Raw genomic sequence first — 18,619 nt, forward strand, 5'->3', positions numbered from 1 at the left:
TCTCCTCTACGCTCCTCTCCTCTCCTCTACGCTCCTCTACGCTCCTCTATGCTCCTCTACGCTCCTCTATGCTCCTCTCCTCTACGCTCCTCTACACTCCTCTATTCTCCTCTACGCTCCTCTGTGCTCCTCTACGCTCCTCTACGCTCCTCGCCTCGCCTCGCCTCGCCTCGCCTCGCTTCGCCTCGCCTCGCCTCGCCTCGCCTCGCCTCGCCTCGCCTCTCCTCGCCGTGCCTCGCCTCGCCTCGCCTCCCCTCCTCTCCCCTTTCCTCTCCCCTTTCCTCTCCCTCTCCCTCTTCCTCTTTCCCTTTCCCACGTTAATTTTTTTTGCTGTTTACTTTGTTGGTTTATTTGTTGTTTTGTTTTGCTTTTAATGTAGTGTTCCAAATAAAACACTGTAAAATAAACTGTAATCTCAGACTCATGGTAAACATTGTTTACAGTTCAGAATATGGAGTACATGCTGGTGAAGTGACCATTCTTCATTGCTTTGAATTGCTGAAGGGAATAGAAATACAATGAGATGACATTCTATGGTTTTATATTAATTGCAACTCAAGATGGTCTTAACACAATCAAAATAAGACCAATATGATGGAATTTCTAGATAGACAATATTGAAAACATATTTCAAGCCTCATTTTATGTCAAGGTACAAAAATCAGATTGCAGATCAATGGCATAATAAAACAGTACAAAGTAGCTGATGAAAGCTAACTTTGTTCCAACACAAGAATTCATTATGATAAACATATCTCTCATTTCCACATCTGTCATCCATTTTTAAAACCAATAAATCATTTAAATATGGATTTAGCTATTACTACAAGCAGTTATAGCAACATGAACTGCACTGAAGAACTTTAATAAAAATACACTTATCTGAATTTAGAATTATAAAAAATGGATTAAAAGGGTAAATTATGCTCACATAATTACTGTGCACAAACACAACTGACAGCAAAACAATTGGTCTTTTTCCAACTGGCATTTTTATCTTCTAGATACTTGAAGTTGATAGATACTCTGTTTTTATACGAATGGGTGAATAATTCAGATTAAATTCTCCCCATATAAGCAAAAGAATCTGAGAGCAAAAACAGGTATCTGTAAACTGGATTGGATTGCAACCAGAACACTGCAGGCTGAACTGCAGGTACTGCTGAGACTTGTTGCATCCTCAGCACAGTTTGGGGCCCTGTGAGGAATGGCAGGAATGTTGGTAGCCTGGCCTTTAATAAGCACAAACACCCAGCGGAAGGGACTTAAATACCTCACCAAAGCCCCTGCACAAAAACATGGGGTGGCTGATCTTTCTTTTTTTTTTCTTTTTTTTTTTTTTTTTCTTCTGGTTCTCATACATGGCTTGGAGGAGGGGGAAAGAGCTCTGAAGGAAAGCAAAAAGAGTGAGGTGTTGGACAAGCTAAAAGCTCATATAATTTTCATTCTTGATCATAAGTCAAAGGCAAAGTCAGAAGGATTGCAAGTCCCAGCAAACACAAACAGATTCTGATTTCATTACTAAGCTTTGCATAGCCTTGATAAGGAAGGTGATTAGAAAGGGAGACAGCAGAAAACTCGCTTTATGAATTCTTATTTCAAAAGTTTAATTCATTTACCCTAGCAAGTAACATTGTTATATGTAGTTCTAAGAGAAGCTCCTTGGAAATTCTCCAAACCCTTATCAGAATTACACTAACATTTTAGAATACTGTGACAGTGAATCTAAAGTGGAAACATTTTTATACTGATTTAATAGAAATATTTAATAATTTGGCAATACACTAGCTGTATTTATTTTTAATTTTGCAATGATTGCACTTTTAACTATTTAACATGTTATTTTTACATTAAAATCAGCAAGTCAGTCTAAGCATTATAAACAGCACTGTAGACAGCATTCATCACTGTAAAAGCTAGTGGAAAAAATCCTACAATCTCTCTAGTTGCTGTAATAATGATGTTAGTTTCCTGTTCACTACAAGGGTAATTAATGAAGAATTTGGCTGAACTGCACATACCAGTCAGCTAAGGTAATACTTCATGTACACATTTCACTACTGCATAACACACAATGCAGGGTTTGTTTTCTTATTTCTTACTTTGAAAATCAATCAGGTTACTAGGCACCTAAAATATTGAACTATAAATATTAGTACTTTGCTGAATCTGTGTGTAATTTCATTCATTATTCTGCTAGCACTGTCCATCTGATATAGTGATAATTTCATTATGGTCTCTGAATATGTTTCATGCATAACAAATGAATGATCAATTAAACATGATTCTTTTTTTATTCTCTTTGTTCCATTTGTCCCTAAACTTTATTAATGTTCTACATGATATTCTCTCTTCTCTTCAGATTTTAAGTAATCAATGGTCTTTTAATAAAAATCACCTTTCTGTAACCTAGAACAAGCTGACAAATTAAAAAAGAAAATACTATCTGTTATTCACACGATACTCTGAACAGCTTCCAGATCTGTGATGTGCTTAGAGATGCAGGACTACAAGAATTTGTATTTTGGTTTGTTTCTAGTATCTGGTTACATACCTAGCATAACAACCTACTTAAAATGCGAAGACTGACTATTATGGGAAAAAACAAACAAACAAACAAACAAACAACTTTTTAAAGGGGGATTAGCAAACACTTTGTCTGATTCTGGTCAAGAGCAAATATGAGTGACTTGGGTCTTTCTGTTCAAATGAGCTCATACCTGATTTTCATCTCATGTAAAGAATTTCTATTTTTATTTTCTGTTGTGTAGCAGCGAGGATCCTCCTTACACACTCATGTGCAAGTGGTAAAAGAGAAGTCCAGAAAGTATTTTTTTTTTTGCACACCTATAGACTGCTTGATATGATTAGCAAATACTTCACACTTTAATCCTCTAGAGTAAAATGTCAGAGATAGTTGCACACTGAGACTGGTAAATCTGGAAACTAGACAGATTTCACTTCAACAACCTAATAGTCTCTGTAATATCATTTATATATGAGGAAGAGACAAAAAAAAAAAACAACCAAACAAATAATATCTCATGCAAGTCTATGCCTTTGGCATGGAATACAGATACAGAAAAAATCCTGTTCAGTATTCTGGACCCTTTTTTATTTTTATTTATTTATTTTTTTTTTTCCTTAAAAAAATACACTATTAATAAGCAAAGCTGCCAATTAGTTTAAGCTGGCTGACACCAGCTTGGACTTAAGACAAACTAACCTGTCTCCAAATACAATCACCCACAGGATCCAATCAACCATCTTCTCTGGTACAATTGAGAAATCAAGGACCATATACAATGTTCTAAAAGGAAACAAGGTCTACTTACAAATGACTTATTAACACTTATAGTTAAAAACACTTATTAAATAATTAAAAGTAGATTTACTAGTGGCCAGAACAAATCAGAACAAAAATGCACATGCAATGCAGATAAATCCAAATAGACTGCCTATCAGTGGAATTCATTCAAAGTATTGAAATAATAATTAAGGTTGTGTAATGTTGAATTCAATCATGCATGTACATTTCCAGTACAACCAATATAAAATATTTACATCTAGACCAGAAAGAAAAACATAAGCAAATCTTCTAAGTGCAAAACGTCATTACCCTGTTTCTGTGTGACTTTCTAGTTTGTCTGATGCATACTCTGGTCCAAGTTCCATGAGTTGTAAAACCCTGGTCTTCAAGAGCTTCTTTTCATTTTTTTTCCCCAGTTCTTTTCAAACTGTTTAGGATGGGTTAAACACATAGCATGCCTTGCATGAAAGAGAATTATATTGCTGGGACAAGTTATACATTTTAGACCACAGTTAGACAGACAGCAAAACACCATATCTAGCTTCTTCAATAACGTAGTGCTAAGTTGCTTTTAAGGACTTGTTGGTGATGAGATTGCTTTGCAAATATGTATGTTGGGCCATTTTGTCAAAACTAGCATCTCATTTCATTTTCAACTCTTCTCCACTGTAAATGTACATGTTTACAGGCACATCTAAGTGGTCTGTGAACTATCAGTCCCACATCAAGCAACCCCACTTCACATAAAATTATTCCATTTGCTTGTAATAGAGTACGTGCCATTCCCAGCCATGGTGGAACACCCCTTTTCCTCTTTTTATTTTCCTTTCAAAATCTCCCTTTTCCATCATCTCCAGATGGAAGGAAGGTTTTGCCCTGAGCAAATGGAGCAGCTGCTGTACATAAAAGTTGGAAAGTGATAAGTCAGTGTTTGGCAGAAGCATCCTGCTCCTTGCTGTTACCCAGCACAGGCAGCTACAGCTTCTCTGCTAGGCAGCAAGCATTTGTCATGCAGAAAGACTTCTTTTGGGTGGAGATGTGATGGACACCGTGTTGCAAGAGGTATTCAAAAGTAATCATTACTATATCATTGTACCAGCTATATAATCTATAAAGACCTCAATGGAGAGGAGTCAACTTTAGCTTTCAGACCAAATATTTCTATGAGGAACATTCTCTCTCATCGCTGTGATTATCAAAAGGGAGGTGAATAATGCATCAGTCCTTTCACTTCCTAGCGGTTTTTTGTTTGTTTTTGTTTTAAATTAAAGTAAACTGACTTTAGTTCATCATTTTATTTCAGAAATTAACTAAAGCTCTTCATAAGCTGCTGGCAAATGCAGTTTCCTTGTACTGTCTGTACTACTACCTTCTGAAAAGCTCTTTGACTCGTATAAAGAAAGCTAAGATAACATATTTTCATTTTATTCTGTCCTAATTTAAGATAGTATGCTTTAGTACTGACTGCTTGCATCACTAATATAGTATTTAAGGAAAAGAAGAGGGAATGGTTTGTTTACTATATTTTGGTTTTCTACTGAAACCAGGATGTGAAGAAAATATTATCTATGTGAACACATTTCATGTTTAAAGAAGAAGAGATGAAAAGCCCATTATATTAGCCAAACAAAATGGACAAAGTAGCATACTGCAACAGGAAAAGCCTGGCAACTTAGAGCTCTGCACTGCTTTGTCTGTTCTGTGTTGGTTAAAACATGCAGCTGGTAGATGGGATCAGAGAAAGGAAGACTGGCCATGTATCTGGTATAAGGGGTAACAATCCCCCACCACAAGAAAATTAAGAGGACAATTTTGTTCTTTAGATCTGTTAATTGTGGAAAGGGAGGTTTGGAATGTCTCATCAGAAAGCTTGACTAAGTTAAAAATGTAAGTTATTCCTTGCATGTTCAAAATTCCCACTGACTTTAATGGGATCTTTGAATAAGTACGGGCTGCAAATTAAGACATGAATTTTCATTCTCAGTGTAAAGATAGGAGAGTGAAGGAGGGCAGGAGGTGCTCCAGGCATGGAACAGAAGTTCCCCTGTGGCCTGTGGTGAGGTCCCTGGTGGAGCAGGCTGTCCCCGTGCAGCCCATGGGTCCCACATGCTGCAGCCTGTGGAGGAGCCCCCAGTGGAGCAGGCAGATGTTGCCTGGAGGAGGCTGCAGCCCATGGAGAGCCCCCGTAGGAGTAGGCCCCGGGCCAGAGCTGCAGCCCATGGAGAGGAGCCCACACAGGAGCAGGAGCTCTGGGGGGGAGCTGCTGCCTACCCATGGGGGACCCGTGCTGGAGCAGTTTGCTCCTGGGGGATGGACGCCATGGTACGGAGCCATGTGGGAGCAGTTCCTGAAGAGCAGCTGCCTGAGGGAAGGCCCCGCAGGATCAGTTCGGGAAGGATGGTATCCCGTGTGACAGACCCCACATGGAGCAGGGACAGAAGGTGTTTGTGAAGGAGCAGTGGAAATGAACCTTCAGGGACTGACCACAGCCCTATTCCCCATTCCCCTGCGCTGCTCACATGGAGGACAGAAGGAGGTGGATGGGGGGGAGGTGTTTTTAGTTTGTTTTTAGTTTCTTGCTTCTCTGGCTTGTTAGTAATAGGTAATAAATTGCATGACTCTCCCGTTGCTGACTCTGTTTCGAGATCTCCCTGTCCTTATCTCAACCCATGAGCTCTTTTTCATCATATTTTCTCCCCCTCTTCCTTTCAGGAGAGGAATTAAGAAAGTGGTGTGGTGGAGTTTATCTGCCCACCAGAGTGAAACCAGCACACTCCAATATACAATTTTAATCCTTGTATAATCTCTTTTGTAAAATGTGTGGCTAGCAAAGCTTTATCTGCATATATTACACCAATTTGAAAAAAGCAGTATAAATTCACAGTATCTTTTTAATGCTTTCAGCTGTAATAATTTTGAATGCGATAAAATGTCACATATGGGAATAAATTATTCATTCCCTTTTCCATCCAGATTTCTAAAGGTCCTGGAAGGCTGCTTTTTTTGCTGTATTCTTCCAAGAGTTAAATGGAAGATCGGAAGATGTTCCAAACAGATCAAATGCAAATGAGATAGAGGACTACTGCAGGGAATTAATTGATTTTTCCAGGGGGGGAAATTCCTGTGTCTTCCATATTCACATTATTCTACTTGCTATCAACAGTATTCTGGGATCCACAGACTAGAAGGACTACAATTTCTTCACACTCCCTAATCTTATATTTATACTCACTAGCAATAAGTTTTATGTACTTTGTATTAAACACCGCACTTGCTTATAGGAAGACAATCATACCTATATGTTCAAGTTTATCCATTTTTTTTTTCCTAATACTGGGGGTGTTTGTTTTATTTGTAGCTCAACTATATTTAAAATTCTTCTTGCAGTACCAAACCCTGGTTTTATCATTTTTCAACTCCAGTTGCATTCATAGTTTCAGTAGTATTTTTTCACACAGCTCACCTATTTGATCACAGCATTTGAAAATATCTACCAACTAGTGTAGCCAATTTGCTAAGTTAACCAACAAGCATTTTCCAAAAGATTCTCCTAAACTTGATTAAACAGAGAAAAATACAATGAATGTTTAAAATTTTTGCATTATTAGTAATCTGCTAACTTATACAATTCTCCTAGAGATGAATAAAGACTCTCTCCATCTTTCAAAATAAATTCTATAAGTTGAAGGACAGAACTTTCAAATGCAAGGATGAAAACTGAATAACAGGTATGTGATCATATTATGTAAATCTAAGATTAAAACAAATTATATTTTACGATCAAGATAAAGGTCTAATTTAAAAAAAAAAAAAAAGTGTGAACAAATGATTTTTGCAAGGTTCTGTTTGTAGGCCTGCTGTCTAGGGCTTAGTTTTATGCTACCCCAGCACAGAGCAGCCTGAAATGCATTGTGTGCAAGCCTCTGCAGGATTCTCACGAGTAACTTGAGCAGCTGTCAAAACTGCAAAATACAGCAGCCATAGCTGGGCCAGCAGCGTGTCACCTGTGAAAGCTAAAGCCTCTGTAGAGCTGACTGCTTCAGCCAGGGAGCCAGGGACTCTGCTAATTGGCTAATGCTGAATAAAATGATGAAGCCAAAAATGGAAAGAGTAGATATGCTTATTAACATGTCCTGACACTCCATTATAAAATGCTGATTTTGTACTTTTCGATTTGCCAATTGGTAGATACTTGGGCTCAAATGTTCCTTAGTTTCTGCTTAAAGGTGACTAAAATGTGATATATATATATATATATATATTTTTTTTTTTTTTTTCCCAAAACTTTCCTGTCATTTCTGACAAAGAATCAAGACGTTGTTTTGCTCATGATAATAAATCAAAAGAGAGAGGGAAGGGAGGAAGATGATAAGGGAAGCAATTTAAATAGTTAATATAATTTGAAGCTGCAGACTGATATTTGGCAGCTGGGGATAACAATGTGGGATGAAAATTAAAATTTGGCTTTTGTTGCCACTGTAAATTAAAGGTTCTGGAAAAAAAAAATCATGCTCTGCAGAGATTTCGTATGTCTTAAGCACAGAATATTAATCAGAAAAGGAGTGGAGAGGCTCCACTTTGGACTAAGTAACATTATTGTATATGCAGATCTGTAATATTTCAAACCAAAGCCACAAGAAAAGAAAGCAGGAAGAGCCTGTTGAGCGCAGCAGCATGAACACCTATTAGAGTTGCTCAGGGACAAAGGACAGATCTGTGGGGAGTGGGTGCAGTGGGAAAGGGATTCAGATGGCTCAGGCAATGGGAAACTGGGATTCTGCAATGTAGACAAAGGGGAAAAGTTGGGATTTATATTGGGGAATTTGTCAGAGGTACATAAGTAATAAAGATTGTAATTGATAGATATCATAGAGAGAATGGGGCTTAGATGAGAACCCAAGACTTTGGAAGAGAGTAAGTTCAACAAATAAAGTGTTTGAGGAACTGGCAGAAGAACCTGTGGCAATAAAAACATACTGTCTCCCTGCACTTGGAAAGGATCCCAAAAGTCTTGAACCATTATTATATTAGCTCAAGTATCAGTGGTCTGTATATTAGTATTATTAATAAATGTGTGGGAGACTTTTTTAGTGGCATGTTACAGTTAGTCATGCTATAAATCCATATTTGGTAATACTCATTAGAAATTGGTAGAGCAACCTTAATTGTGCAATCCTTATGGGCACATAGTATGGGGAAGAAAAAAAAAAAAAAAGTTACATAATAGCATGCAGTTTTTCCATCAGGAAGTATACGTGTGTCAGTACCTGAGATGGGATGCTTCTAGATCTGAAACAAGATTGTGCTGTAAAGATTACTGTGGCCTGGATCCTCCACTTGCTGCAGAAATTGGTAAATGTAGTGTGACTGAAGCAGAGACTGTAGGGAAGAAAAAAAAAAAAAAAAAAAAAAAAAAGAGTGTGTTAGTGATTAACTCAGACAATAAGACCTTGGAGAATAAGGTAAGCCTCTGTTAACCAGGTGGCCATAAACTATGTTTTTCTCAGTTTCTGGTTGCCTGACTTAAGACAGTGGCCTGCTTTGCAGAAGCATTCTCAAACTCCCTCAGTGGCAGAAGAAGTAACAGGAGAAGATATTTGAGTATAGCAGATGCTATGTAATGCCAGCTTCTGTAAAAAAATATGTGTCCTGTTTATCTTAAAGAAGTGCAATTGAAACATCAGTCTTTAATGAATCTCTCAGTCCATCAGCTCTTTTCCTGTCTATGCTGGGCCCAGACATGTAGATGGAGTAACCTTACTGTGGAGAACTCAGAGGAAGAAAAACTGATATACCTTAGCCACTGTATTTGATGCTTTTTGTGATGGTCATACTATAAAATACCTACAAATACTAAAATTGACTTCTATCTTCTTCCTAGAAGGGGAAATGTCCAATGTCTTTTATTCTGAATTTTTAAACCTGACTCACGTGCATTCATGTGCATTTATTTGCTCCAGAGAAGACATGATCAAAGAGCAGAAAGTGTGGAGCTAGAGATGATTTTGCATTCTTCAGGTTATGCACAGTCTAACACAGATCTTAGCACATCTGTACCCAGTGCAAAAAAAAGGTTTTGTAATCTACAGAGAATTGTCTCAATTTGAAGCAGCTATATTTCTCCTCTTGTCCGTATCTTCATCTAGAAGTTCACAGTGTATTTTAAAAGTACTGTATATGTGGTGGTGTACACGAAGACCTCATCTCCATTTTCCCTTCTCCTCTCTGGGTAGAATGCACAGGCTGTATAGCCTGTATAGCCTGATCAGGTTTCTTTCCCATATAAGTCTGAGCACTGCAGAATAAGGAGATTTAGCTCAGTGCTGAAAATTGTTTATATTCTGTGTCCCAACTGCAAACCAAAGCAAAGGACTGCATGTGTGGGAGGGCAGTGCAAAAGGATACCTCAGCAAGCTGCACTTCTGAAGAAATGCACTGGATGAGTCTTTATAAATCTGAAAAGCTTTAAGACCACATCCACAGCATTGCTACAGTTCATCTGTAAGAGACAGAAGATGACTATTCCAGGGCAGGGAAAATGCCAAACTATGTAATCTTTAGTAATGTCCTGCAGGAATTAACAAAATGAATGAATAAGTAAATAAATAAATAAATAAAGAGGTAAAGCAGCAAAGATCAATAGATTACTCTGGAAGCTGGTGCTAGAAGGAAAGTTTAGACAGGTTTGTCATTTGGAAAATATTTTCTGGGTGGATTGCTTTTTCTGTTGGTATTATCTTTCTTAAGCTGTGGCCAACACTAACGATAACTGGATCATGAGACTAAAGCACTGAGAATCTTAGAGTATTTTAACATAGATAATATGTTTTAATAGAGTGAAGTAGAGTTTTAATAAAGCTACAAGAAACAAAAAGAAATAAGGTAAATAAGAATTCAGACGGTGGTTAAAGGAACACTACAGACTAGATAAAATATAAGAAAAGAAAAATATTTTTCATGTCTCAAATGTAGTAATGAAAATAGTTGCCAAATAATTAATTGTTATCCTTAGAAATGGAAGTGGTTGTCAAATAGTTAAAAGTTAAAATTAAATCTTTTGTGGCGATATTATTGGATATTGCTACAAACAAGTGAAATATTTAAGTCCCACCTTAAGAAATGCAAAGAATGTTAAGATACTTAAAATATTGATACCGTATGAAGTTGGATAGCAAACGGACAATGGGAGTAAAAAGAACAAGAAAATATGAGAGGTGCATGTTTCATATCAAATCAAATTGAAGAGTAAGAGTGTGAGAGTAATGTTGCACATTTAGAATGTGGCAACTTTAAAGTGAGCAAGAATAACTTAGATGAATTATCATTTTGATTTTTTAGAAAGGATGGAAACAATTTGTATATGTATTGGAAGGAAAAGAGAGAAACTGAATGGGATCCACTACAGAATCACAAACATATATTAGCATACATCTGGAAATACTACCAGAAACTCTATCACTAAGAGAGTCTATAACTTCCCACATACATACTGGAGAATAAATGCTACAAAAGAAGTTAAGATAGCCTTAGACTCAGTAAACAGCAGGTTTATTTGCCATATAGAATTGCATGCGAGATAGAATAACCTTATTATTGCAGGCTATGTTTATTTGACTTTGGTAAGTAGCAAGCATGTTGCATAAAAGCTAGCTGTAGAAAAAGACCTTGTAATGTGTTACTATGTGATAATTTGCTTTAGATTAAATAGAAAGAAAAACAAAAACTAGTTTTTAAGCTTCTGATTCCAAAGTAAAGTCCTGAGTAAAATAATTTCATATTTAGTCAAGATAACCAGAAAGATCAGTTCCTCATTCACAGTTGATTATAGAAAGAACCTGGATATTTTTAAAAGGAAAAAGTGCAGAAACAACATGGAACAGATTAAAATAAAGATGAATGAATGCATAAATAAATAAATAAACACTTGCAATAGCAAACTGCATAACTAAATAAAGACCAGGAATAACCAAAAGGAGCAGAAAGCCTAGAGGAACAGAAAATTGAGCTGATCAGAAAACTGATTTCAAGCTCAGTAGATTTGGGGTTGGGAAGGTCTGTCCAAAGTCAAAATTAGATAGATCCTAAAAAAAAAAAAAAAAAAAAAAAAAATTGAAGTGAAAATACTATGTGGTGAGAATAGGATAAATATTAATAAATCTCCACCTTTGGCCTTATGCTGAACTTCAATTTTCTGTGACATTAAAGGAAAAATATGGGATACAAACTATCAACTGATACACAGAAAAAACATTAAAGTGCTTCAAGTATGAAAATTGAGAGAGATTATGACCAGTTCAAGATCCCAACAGTCTTGGCACAGTAACAGAAGAACTAAATACACCAAGTTTCAAGAAGAGAAAAAGAGAAAACTATTGAATATTATGTTTATTAAAAGGAAAAATAAATTTAAAAAAGTGATCCAATGATTCTGTGGTCAGAGCTGTGTTTTACAACACAAAAGAATGAAGGTACAGAGGTAAAAAGAAAATGTTATATAATGAGACCTAAATTTGACAAAGACAAATTGTGCCAGCCTAACCTGATATCCTTCACTGAGGAGATAATTGCTTTTCTAGGAAGGAAATAGGTATAATCTAGACGTAATCTACTTGGAAGACAGGAATTTAGGAATTATATTATTTTTAGGTATTTTTTTAGGATTTTTTTTAGGAAATTTGTAGGAATTATAATAGGAATTATAATATTTTAGGATTATAATAGGAAATTATTAGTCAAACTACAGAAGACAATGATTAGGGAAGGAACTGAGAAGTGGATAAAGAAGCTGGAGAGTCACTGACAACAGCATGACACAGAGAAGCTGCAGTGCAACATATGAAGATCAGTCATGAGCTGGTATATTTTCAGTTGAGATTTTGCCTTAAAAGTGAGAAAATATTGGTTAAATTTGATGATGGCATGTCTGAAAATGCTAAATAAAAAATGGGTGACAAATACAAGAAGACTGTATTTCCAGATGAATTTTGGAAAGAAATCTAAAAATTTGAACAATTATCTGAACTGAACCTACAAAGATTTTGATTTTGGATTGACATGAATGGGTCCATTTTATGTCTGTCAACCTTACTAACAGTGACAAAATTGCACATATAGCCAACTAACTGTACAGTAGCAGATGTATATGTTCTGTGACAAATAATGTCGTAAAATAATTAAGTGAAGACATTACCAGATGTACTTCAGTCCAATTCAGTTTAATTAGGTTCTCTTTATTATTTGTTATTGTTTGCATTTGTTCTAGTACATCCCATGAATCAGAACTCCTACAAATGATTTTTTTTTTTTTAATTTTTTTTTTTTTTTTTGCTTCCTAGTTGTATTAAATTTCTACATTTTTAGTTTCCAAAGATTCTAACTCTCAGTACAAATACATTCCAGATATTTAAGAACATTTCCAATTTGGAAAAAAAAAAAAAAAAAAAAAAAGTAAAACCATTCAGCTGGCAAGCAATCCATTGTGTAAGTCACTTTTGGTCATTTCTATGGTATTTTTATATATACATCTATAAATCTTTAAATGTCTTTAAATGAGATAATACTTTTCTGTAACAAAATGGCCATTATCAAGTAATACAATCTATTCTTTAGAAGCAAGTGCATGTCTTTGATATAGAAGATAAGACACGTGCTTATAGATTCCATGGAGCTCTAATGTAACTAAGCCTCATAAACAGGTTGCTCATTTATATAAACTGTAATAGTGAGGTCCAAAGCACCCTAGTAAAGCTAGATGCCCAGTTAATTTTAATGAGTATTAGGCTTCCAGCTCCCTTAGGCAGCTTTCAAAATGTCAGCCTATAATTACAAACAGCTTGGACTGACGCCCATTGAATTTAATGGAAAGTATCCCATTGATTTCAATGAACTTTTGGATCATTGACTTTACTCTTTGCACAAACATTTCTAAAGGATTTTTATAGTAAATATCACATACTTTAGAAACACTAAATTGTAAAGAATATCTTCACATTTCTGTGTGTTGCACTATTTACAAAATACAGTAAAAAATGTAAGACTATGTCAAGTCATACAATTTTAGAAGTGTTATAAACTTTAGTGGGAAATATAACACTAAAAGCAAATTAAAGTAATTCCACCACAGAGCTGGTCAGGACTGCCTTGCAAAATCATTTCAGCTGAAAAAGAAAAAAAAAAAAAAGCAAATGAACCAAAAGAGAAACTTTTTGCAAAGAATGGCTGACTTTGAAGAATGTAACTGTTGGTAAGGAATGTTTTTATTAAATTTTGAAATGGTCAGGATAGTTCCTGTAAACACTGGTGAAGTAATAAATACTGTCTTTGATTTCTTTTACATGGAACTTAAATGTAATTATAGAAACAGAGATAATTCAAAAGAGTGTTTTGAAATTATTGAAAGGAAACTTTTTTTTTTTCTGAACTGAAAGTATTTTCCTATCTTTGACTTGATAAAAATTTGTAAAGCTTCAGCTATGCATCGCAAAGTTTCCCTGTATAGCACTCTTCAAAATTTTAGCTGTATCTATCTATTACTAAGCAATATTTTAGCAGTTTACAAGTTTGCCTTTTCATCCCTAGATATTCAGGTATCATTTTGCTACAGACACACTAAAAGCCTTAGGCATGAATTGTTGGCAAAGTCACAGATAATGCAAACAAAGGTGATTATACTGTGGAGCTCCTTGTGAGACAGCAATCCAAGCAGGTGGCTTAGCCTCAGGAACACAAAATGAGAGCATGACACCTGTTTTATCACTGTGCTATATTAAAATGCTGGTAGCCAAATGCAGAGACCCAAACAAGGAGTTCAAAGGAAGGAGAGGGTTTCACATAATTTTGAGGGAGAGACAGGAACAAAACAAACAAACAAACAAACAAACAAAACAAAACAAAAAAAAAAAAAACAGGAGACAGAGTGAAAACAGAACAAGAATTACTTAAATACAGTTGATATTGAAATAAACTGTAAAAAATGAATCATAAATCTCATGCGGTCACTGTGAAAAAGCACTCACAGTTGGAAATTAGTTGATATAGTGAAATGTAGTATGGTCCAGCAGAGGAGAGTTAAGGAGAAGTTGTCTTCAGGTGCTCTCCCTCTGGAAGTGGTAATTCTGAGATCAATCACAGAATCACAGAATCCTAGAATCACAGAATCGCAGAATCATAGAACCACAGAACTGTAGGGGTTGGAAGGGACCTCAAAAGATCATTGGGTCCAAACCCCCTGCCAAAAAAGGTTCCTCAGAGCAGGCTGCCCAGGTAGGCATCCAGACAGGCCTTGAATATCTCCAGAGAAGGAGACTCCACAACCTCCCTAGGCAGCCTGTTCCATTGCTCCGTCACCCTCACTATGAAGAAGTTCTTTCACATGTCAGTGTGGAACTTCCTGTGCTCTAACTTGCAGCCATTGCCCCTTGTCCTATCCCCACAAACCACTGAGAAGAGGTTGGCTACATCCTTCTGTCTCCCACCCCTCAGATATTTGCATATGCTAAGGAGATCCCCTCTCAGTCTTCTTTTCTCCAGGCTGAACAGACCCAGGTCTCTCAGCCTTTCTTCATAGGGAAGATGCTCCAGGCCCCATATCATCTTTGTGGCCCTCTGTTGGACTCTTTCCAGGAGATCCCTGTCCTTCTTGTACCGGGGAGCCCAGAACTGGACACAGTACTCCAGGTAAGGCCTGACCAGGGCAGAGTAGAGGGGGAGGATCACCTCCCTTGACCTGCTGGCCACGCTCCTTTTAATGCACGCCAGGATCCCATTAGCCCTCTTGGCCACAAGGGCACAGTGCTGGCTCATGGTCAACCTGTCGTCCACCAGGACCCCCAGTGGCCTTTTTGTCAGAGCTCCTCTCCAGCAGGTTGTCCCCCAGCCTGTACTGATACTTCAGGTTGTTCCTTCCCAGGTGCAGGACTCTACACTTGCTCTTATTAAATCTCATTTGGTTTCTTCCTGCCCATCTCTCCAGCTGGTCCAGGTCTCGCTGAATGGCAGCACTGCCATTCATGGCAGCACTGCCATGACTCTGGCGTGTCAGCCACTCCTCCCAGCTTTGTGTCATCGGCGTACTTGCTGAGGGCAGACACTATTCCCTCATCAAGGTCATCGATGAAGATGTTGAACAAGACCGGACCCAGCACCGACCCCTGGGGAACACTGCTAGCCACAGGCCTCCAGCCAGACTCTGCTCCGTCGATCACCACCCTCTGAGCTTGGCCAGTCAGCCAGTTCTCAACCCACCTTGCCGTCCACTCATCTATCACACTTTCTCAGCTTTGCTAGTAGGATGTCATGGGAGACAGTATCGAAAGCCTTGCTAAAGTCAAGGTAGATGACATCCACCGCTCTTTCCCCACCTAACCAGCTGGTGATGCCATCATAGAAGGCAACAAGGTTGGTTGAGCACGACTTCCCCTTGGAGAATCCATGCTGACTACTCCTCATAACCTTCTTCTCTTCCAATTGCTTGGAGATGGCATCCAGAACAAGCTGCTCCAATACCTTTCTGGGGACAGAGGTGAGACTGACTGGCCTGTAGTTTCCCGGATCCTCCTTCCTGCCTTTCTTGAAGACCGGAGTGACATTGGCTATCCTCCAGTCTTCAGGCACCTCACCCATTCTCCAGGACCTTTCAAAGATGATAGAGAGTGGTTCAGCGATCACGTCTGCCAGCTCCCTTAGCACACGCGGATGCATCTCATTGAGACCCATGGATTTGTGTGCATTGAACCCACTTAGATGCTCCCAAACCACTCTCGCGTCCACCAGGGGGAAGCCCTCCATTTCCCAGACCCTTTGTCTTATTGCCAGGGGCCAGGAGTCCCGGGGGAGTGTCCTTGAAGCAAAGACTGCAGCAAAGAAAGCATTCAGTATCTCTGCCTTCTCAGCGTCTCCTGTGACCAGGACACCCCCCTCATTCAGCAAGGGACCCACATTATCCCTAGTCTTCCTCTTGCTGTTTACATGCTTGAAAAAAACCTTCTTATTATCCTTTATCTCTTTTGCAAGCCTCATCTCTAGGTGGGCTTTAGCCTTCCTTGTCACGTCCCTGCAGGCCCTGACAACACATCTATACTCCTCCCAAGAGGACAGGCCCTTTTTCCACATTTCATAGACCTTCCTCTTCCTTTTCATCTTATTGAAGATTGAATCCTAAGGAAAAAAATAACTCAGACAAATGTTGACATCTCTTTTAAAGCTCAGTCTTATAATTAGCTCTGCCTTGTAATTATTTTATACAGACACACACAGACAAAACTGCATCAAAACAAAATAATTGTGATGAGGCAACTTAAGCTGACAAACCAGGTTCAACCAGTGACTGTCATTTAACACAGCCATAAGAGACCCTGAAGCTATATTTCTTCCCCACACAAAGTGAAATGCCGATCTGCGAAGAAACTGAAACTCTGGTCTGGAATTACACTGGGAAGGGAGGACAGAAGTCATGTACACAAAATGAGTTCACTAAATAAGATTTAAAATTACTCTTCAGGTATCACTGAATCTCAGTGTGGGTGTGGGGCTGACTACTCACTATGAGTGGGACTAAGTGAAGCCTAAGCATCTGTGAATGCATAACTTAAAGAACAAGGAAACACTACAGTCTGCAATAGCAGTTTTCTTTCAAGAATGATGAAACTGAAAAAGATCATATGAGGTGTTTCTCTTCTCCTGTGCCTAATCTGCTATCCCTTTTTTGTTTGTTTTACTAAGAAAATATCTTAACTAGTATACTGAACAAATGTCCTAAATTTTGTTAGCTCAAAAGTTTAAGAAACTGAAGAAATCATCTTTTTGAAAGTGATATTGCAAGCCAAATATTTGTTTTTAAGTAGTAATGGAAAAATAAGAAATTTCTGCTCTTTGAAAACAAAACAAAAGAAAAACCAAAGACTTGCTTCATAAAAGGAAAGCAAACTAAAACAAGAAACTTAAAACAAACTAAACAAGAAAGTCTGCAACCCACCTTATCAGTAATTTTTTAACAGTTCAGAGCAGTGATCATCTTCTCTGCTGTGCAGACAGAAAATGGTAAGTTTTTGTTTGTTTGTTTGTTTGAGACTTTGTGATATTATATCAGCACAAACAATGCATATTAACAGTGAATTCAAAGCTAATATTGAGCTAAAGGATGATTTGATAGAGGATAGCAGCTGGACAACTTCATGGTCATCCAATAACGTGCAATTGCTTCACAATCTTGGCACTTCCATAAGGAACAGCATTAGCATTTTAAACTGGATCAGGCTTGTGCTTTTGAAATGAAGCTCCTTAATTCTCCCCCCATACAGCTGTGTGTCGTGGAGTTGATAAAGCTGAACCAAAAGCAACTCCCCGGGAGGGTGCACAGTGTGTTAAAACAGCAAGCAGGTGCTCAGTCCTTGCAAGCAGGATAGAGCCTGCCCAAATGTTACCAAAACTCAGGCAGTTGGATGACTGATCCACTTCATCAAATGTCCTCAGAATGGCTCCTATTATTTCACTTTACTTAGTGAAATCTGTTAGAAAAATCCATAGCCATAGAAATCCACTGGTACAACCATTAAACTAATCATGTTATTCAGCAAAGAATATATGCAGATTATTGCTTTATTCTGTGCAAACTTCAGTGAGTTATCTTTCTGTCTTGCACAAAGATGCTGGAGGTATTTGTGTATGTATGTGTTTTTGCAATGTTTTTGGCATTGCTCCTCAGTAGGAATAATACAGTAAGAAACAATAACCTAAGCTTATGTTATTGCTTTTTATGGTTCACATGAAACAAATGGATAGCAGATTAACTCTGAACATTAGGCAAGTCGAATACAAATTAACTGAATTTGGAATATTTATCTTATTTGGTTGTCTAAATACTGTTCTTGTTTGTCTTTACCAGCTGTGAAACAAGAAAGTCATTTTGTCTACGCTTGTGTCTGTGAGAGAAGAAGAGCAAGATGAGTTTTCCAAGTGAGTGTTATCAGTTCTTTAGGTAAGGACAAGAGAAACACCAAACCTGATCTTACAATGATGAATCTCAATAGTTTCAACCTAATCATAATAATTCACAACTAGACAAATGATGACAGTTGATTAGATTTTTATTTTTGTCAGGTAGAAAGTAGCATGTTCTCATAATTATATCTTTGTAGTAGACTGTCAATTTTGTCTTATTTTCTTTAAGAAAATCAAAACAATAAAAAACAGATGTTCCAAACATCATAAAATGGATTTTTTTTATTTCTCTTGAAAGCCTGTTTGAAAAATTTTTGTAGGCATTAATAATATGGGTAAAATACCCAAATCAGTGATAAAATATTCATTTAC

At 37.5% G+C, this 18,619-nt stretch overlaps 1 long non-coding RNA gene across 2 annotated transcripts in view; it reads right to left on the minus strand.

Moving 5' to 3' along the window:
• Positions 1 to 14,447, minus strand: part of LOC140002331 (uncharacterized) — a 38,126-nt gene extending 23,679 nt beyond the window's left edge. For both annotated transcript variants that reach the window (XR_011808696.1, XR_011808695.1), the window contains exons 1-2: positions 14,326 to 14,447; positions 8,578 to 8,689 (exon numbers count right to left, since the gene is read on the minus strand). This is a non-coding gene — a long non-coding RNA (uncharacterized lncRNA). The remainder of the gene's footprint in view (positions 1 to 8,577; positions 8,690 to 14,325) is intronic.
• Positions 14,448 to 18,619: the final 4,172 nt, after the last annotated feature.

Source organism: Anas platyrhynchos, chromosome 4, assembly GCF_047663525.1.
Source record: "Anas platyrhynchos isolate ZD024472 breed Pekin duck chromosome 4, IASCAAS_PekinDuck_T2T, whole genome shotgun sequence".
In the NCBI taxonomy this organism is placed as follows: domain Eukaryota; kingdom Metazoa; phylum Chordata; class Aves; order Anseriformes; family Anatidae; genus Anas; species Anas platyrhynchos.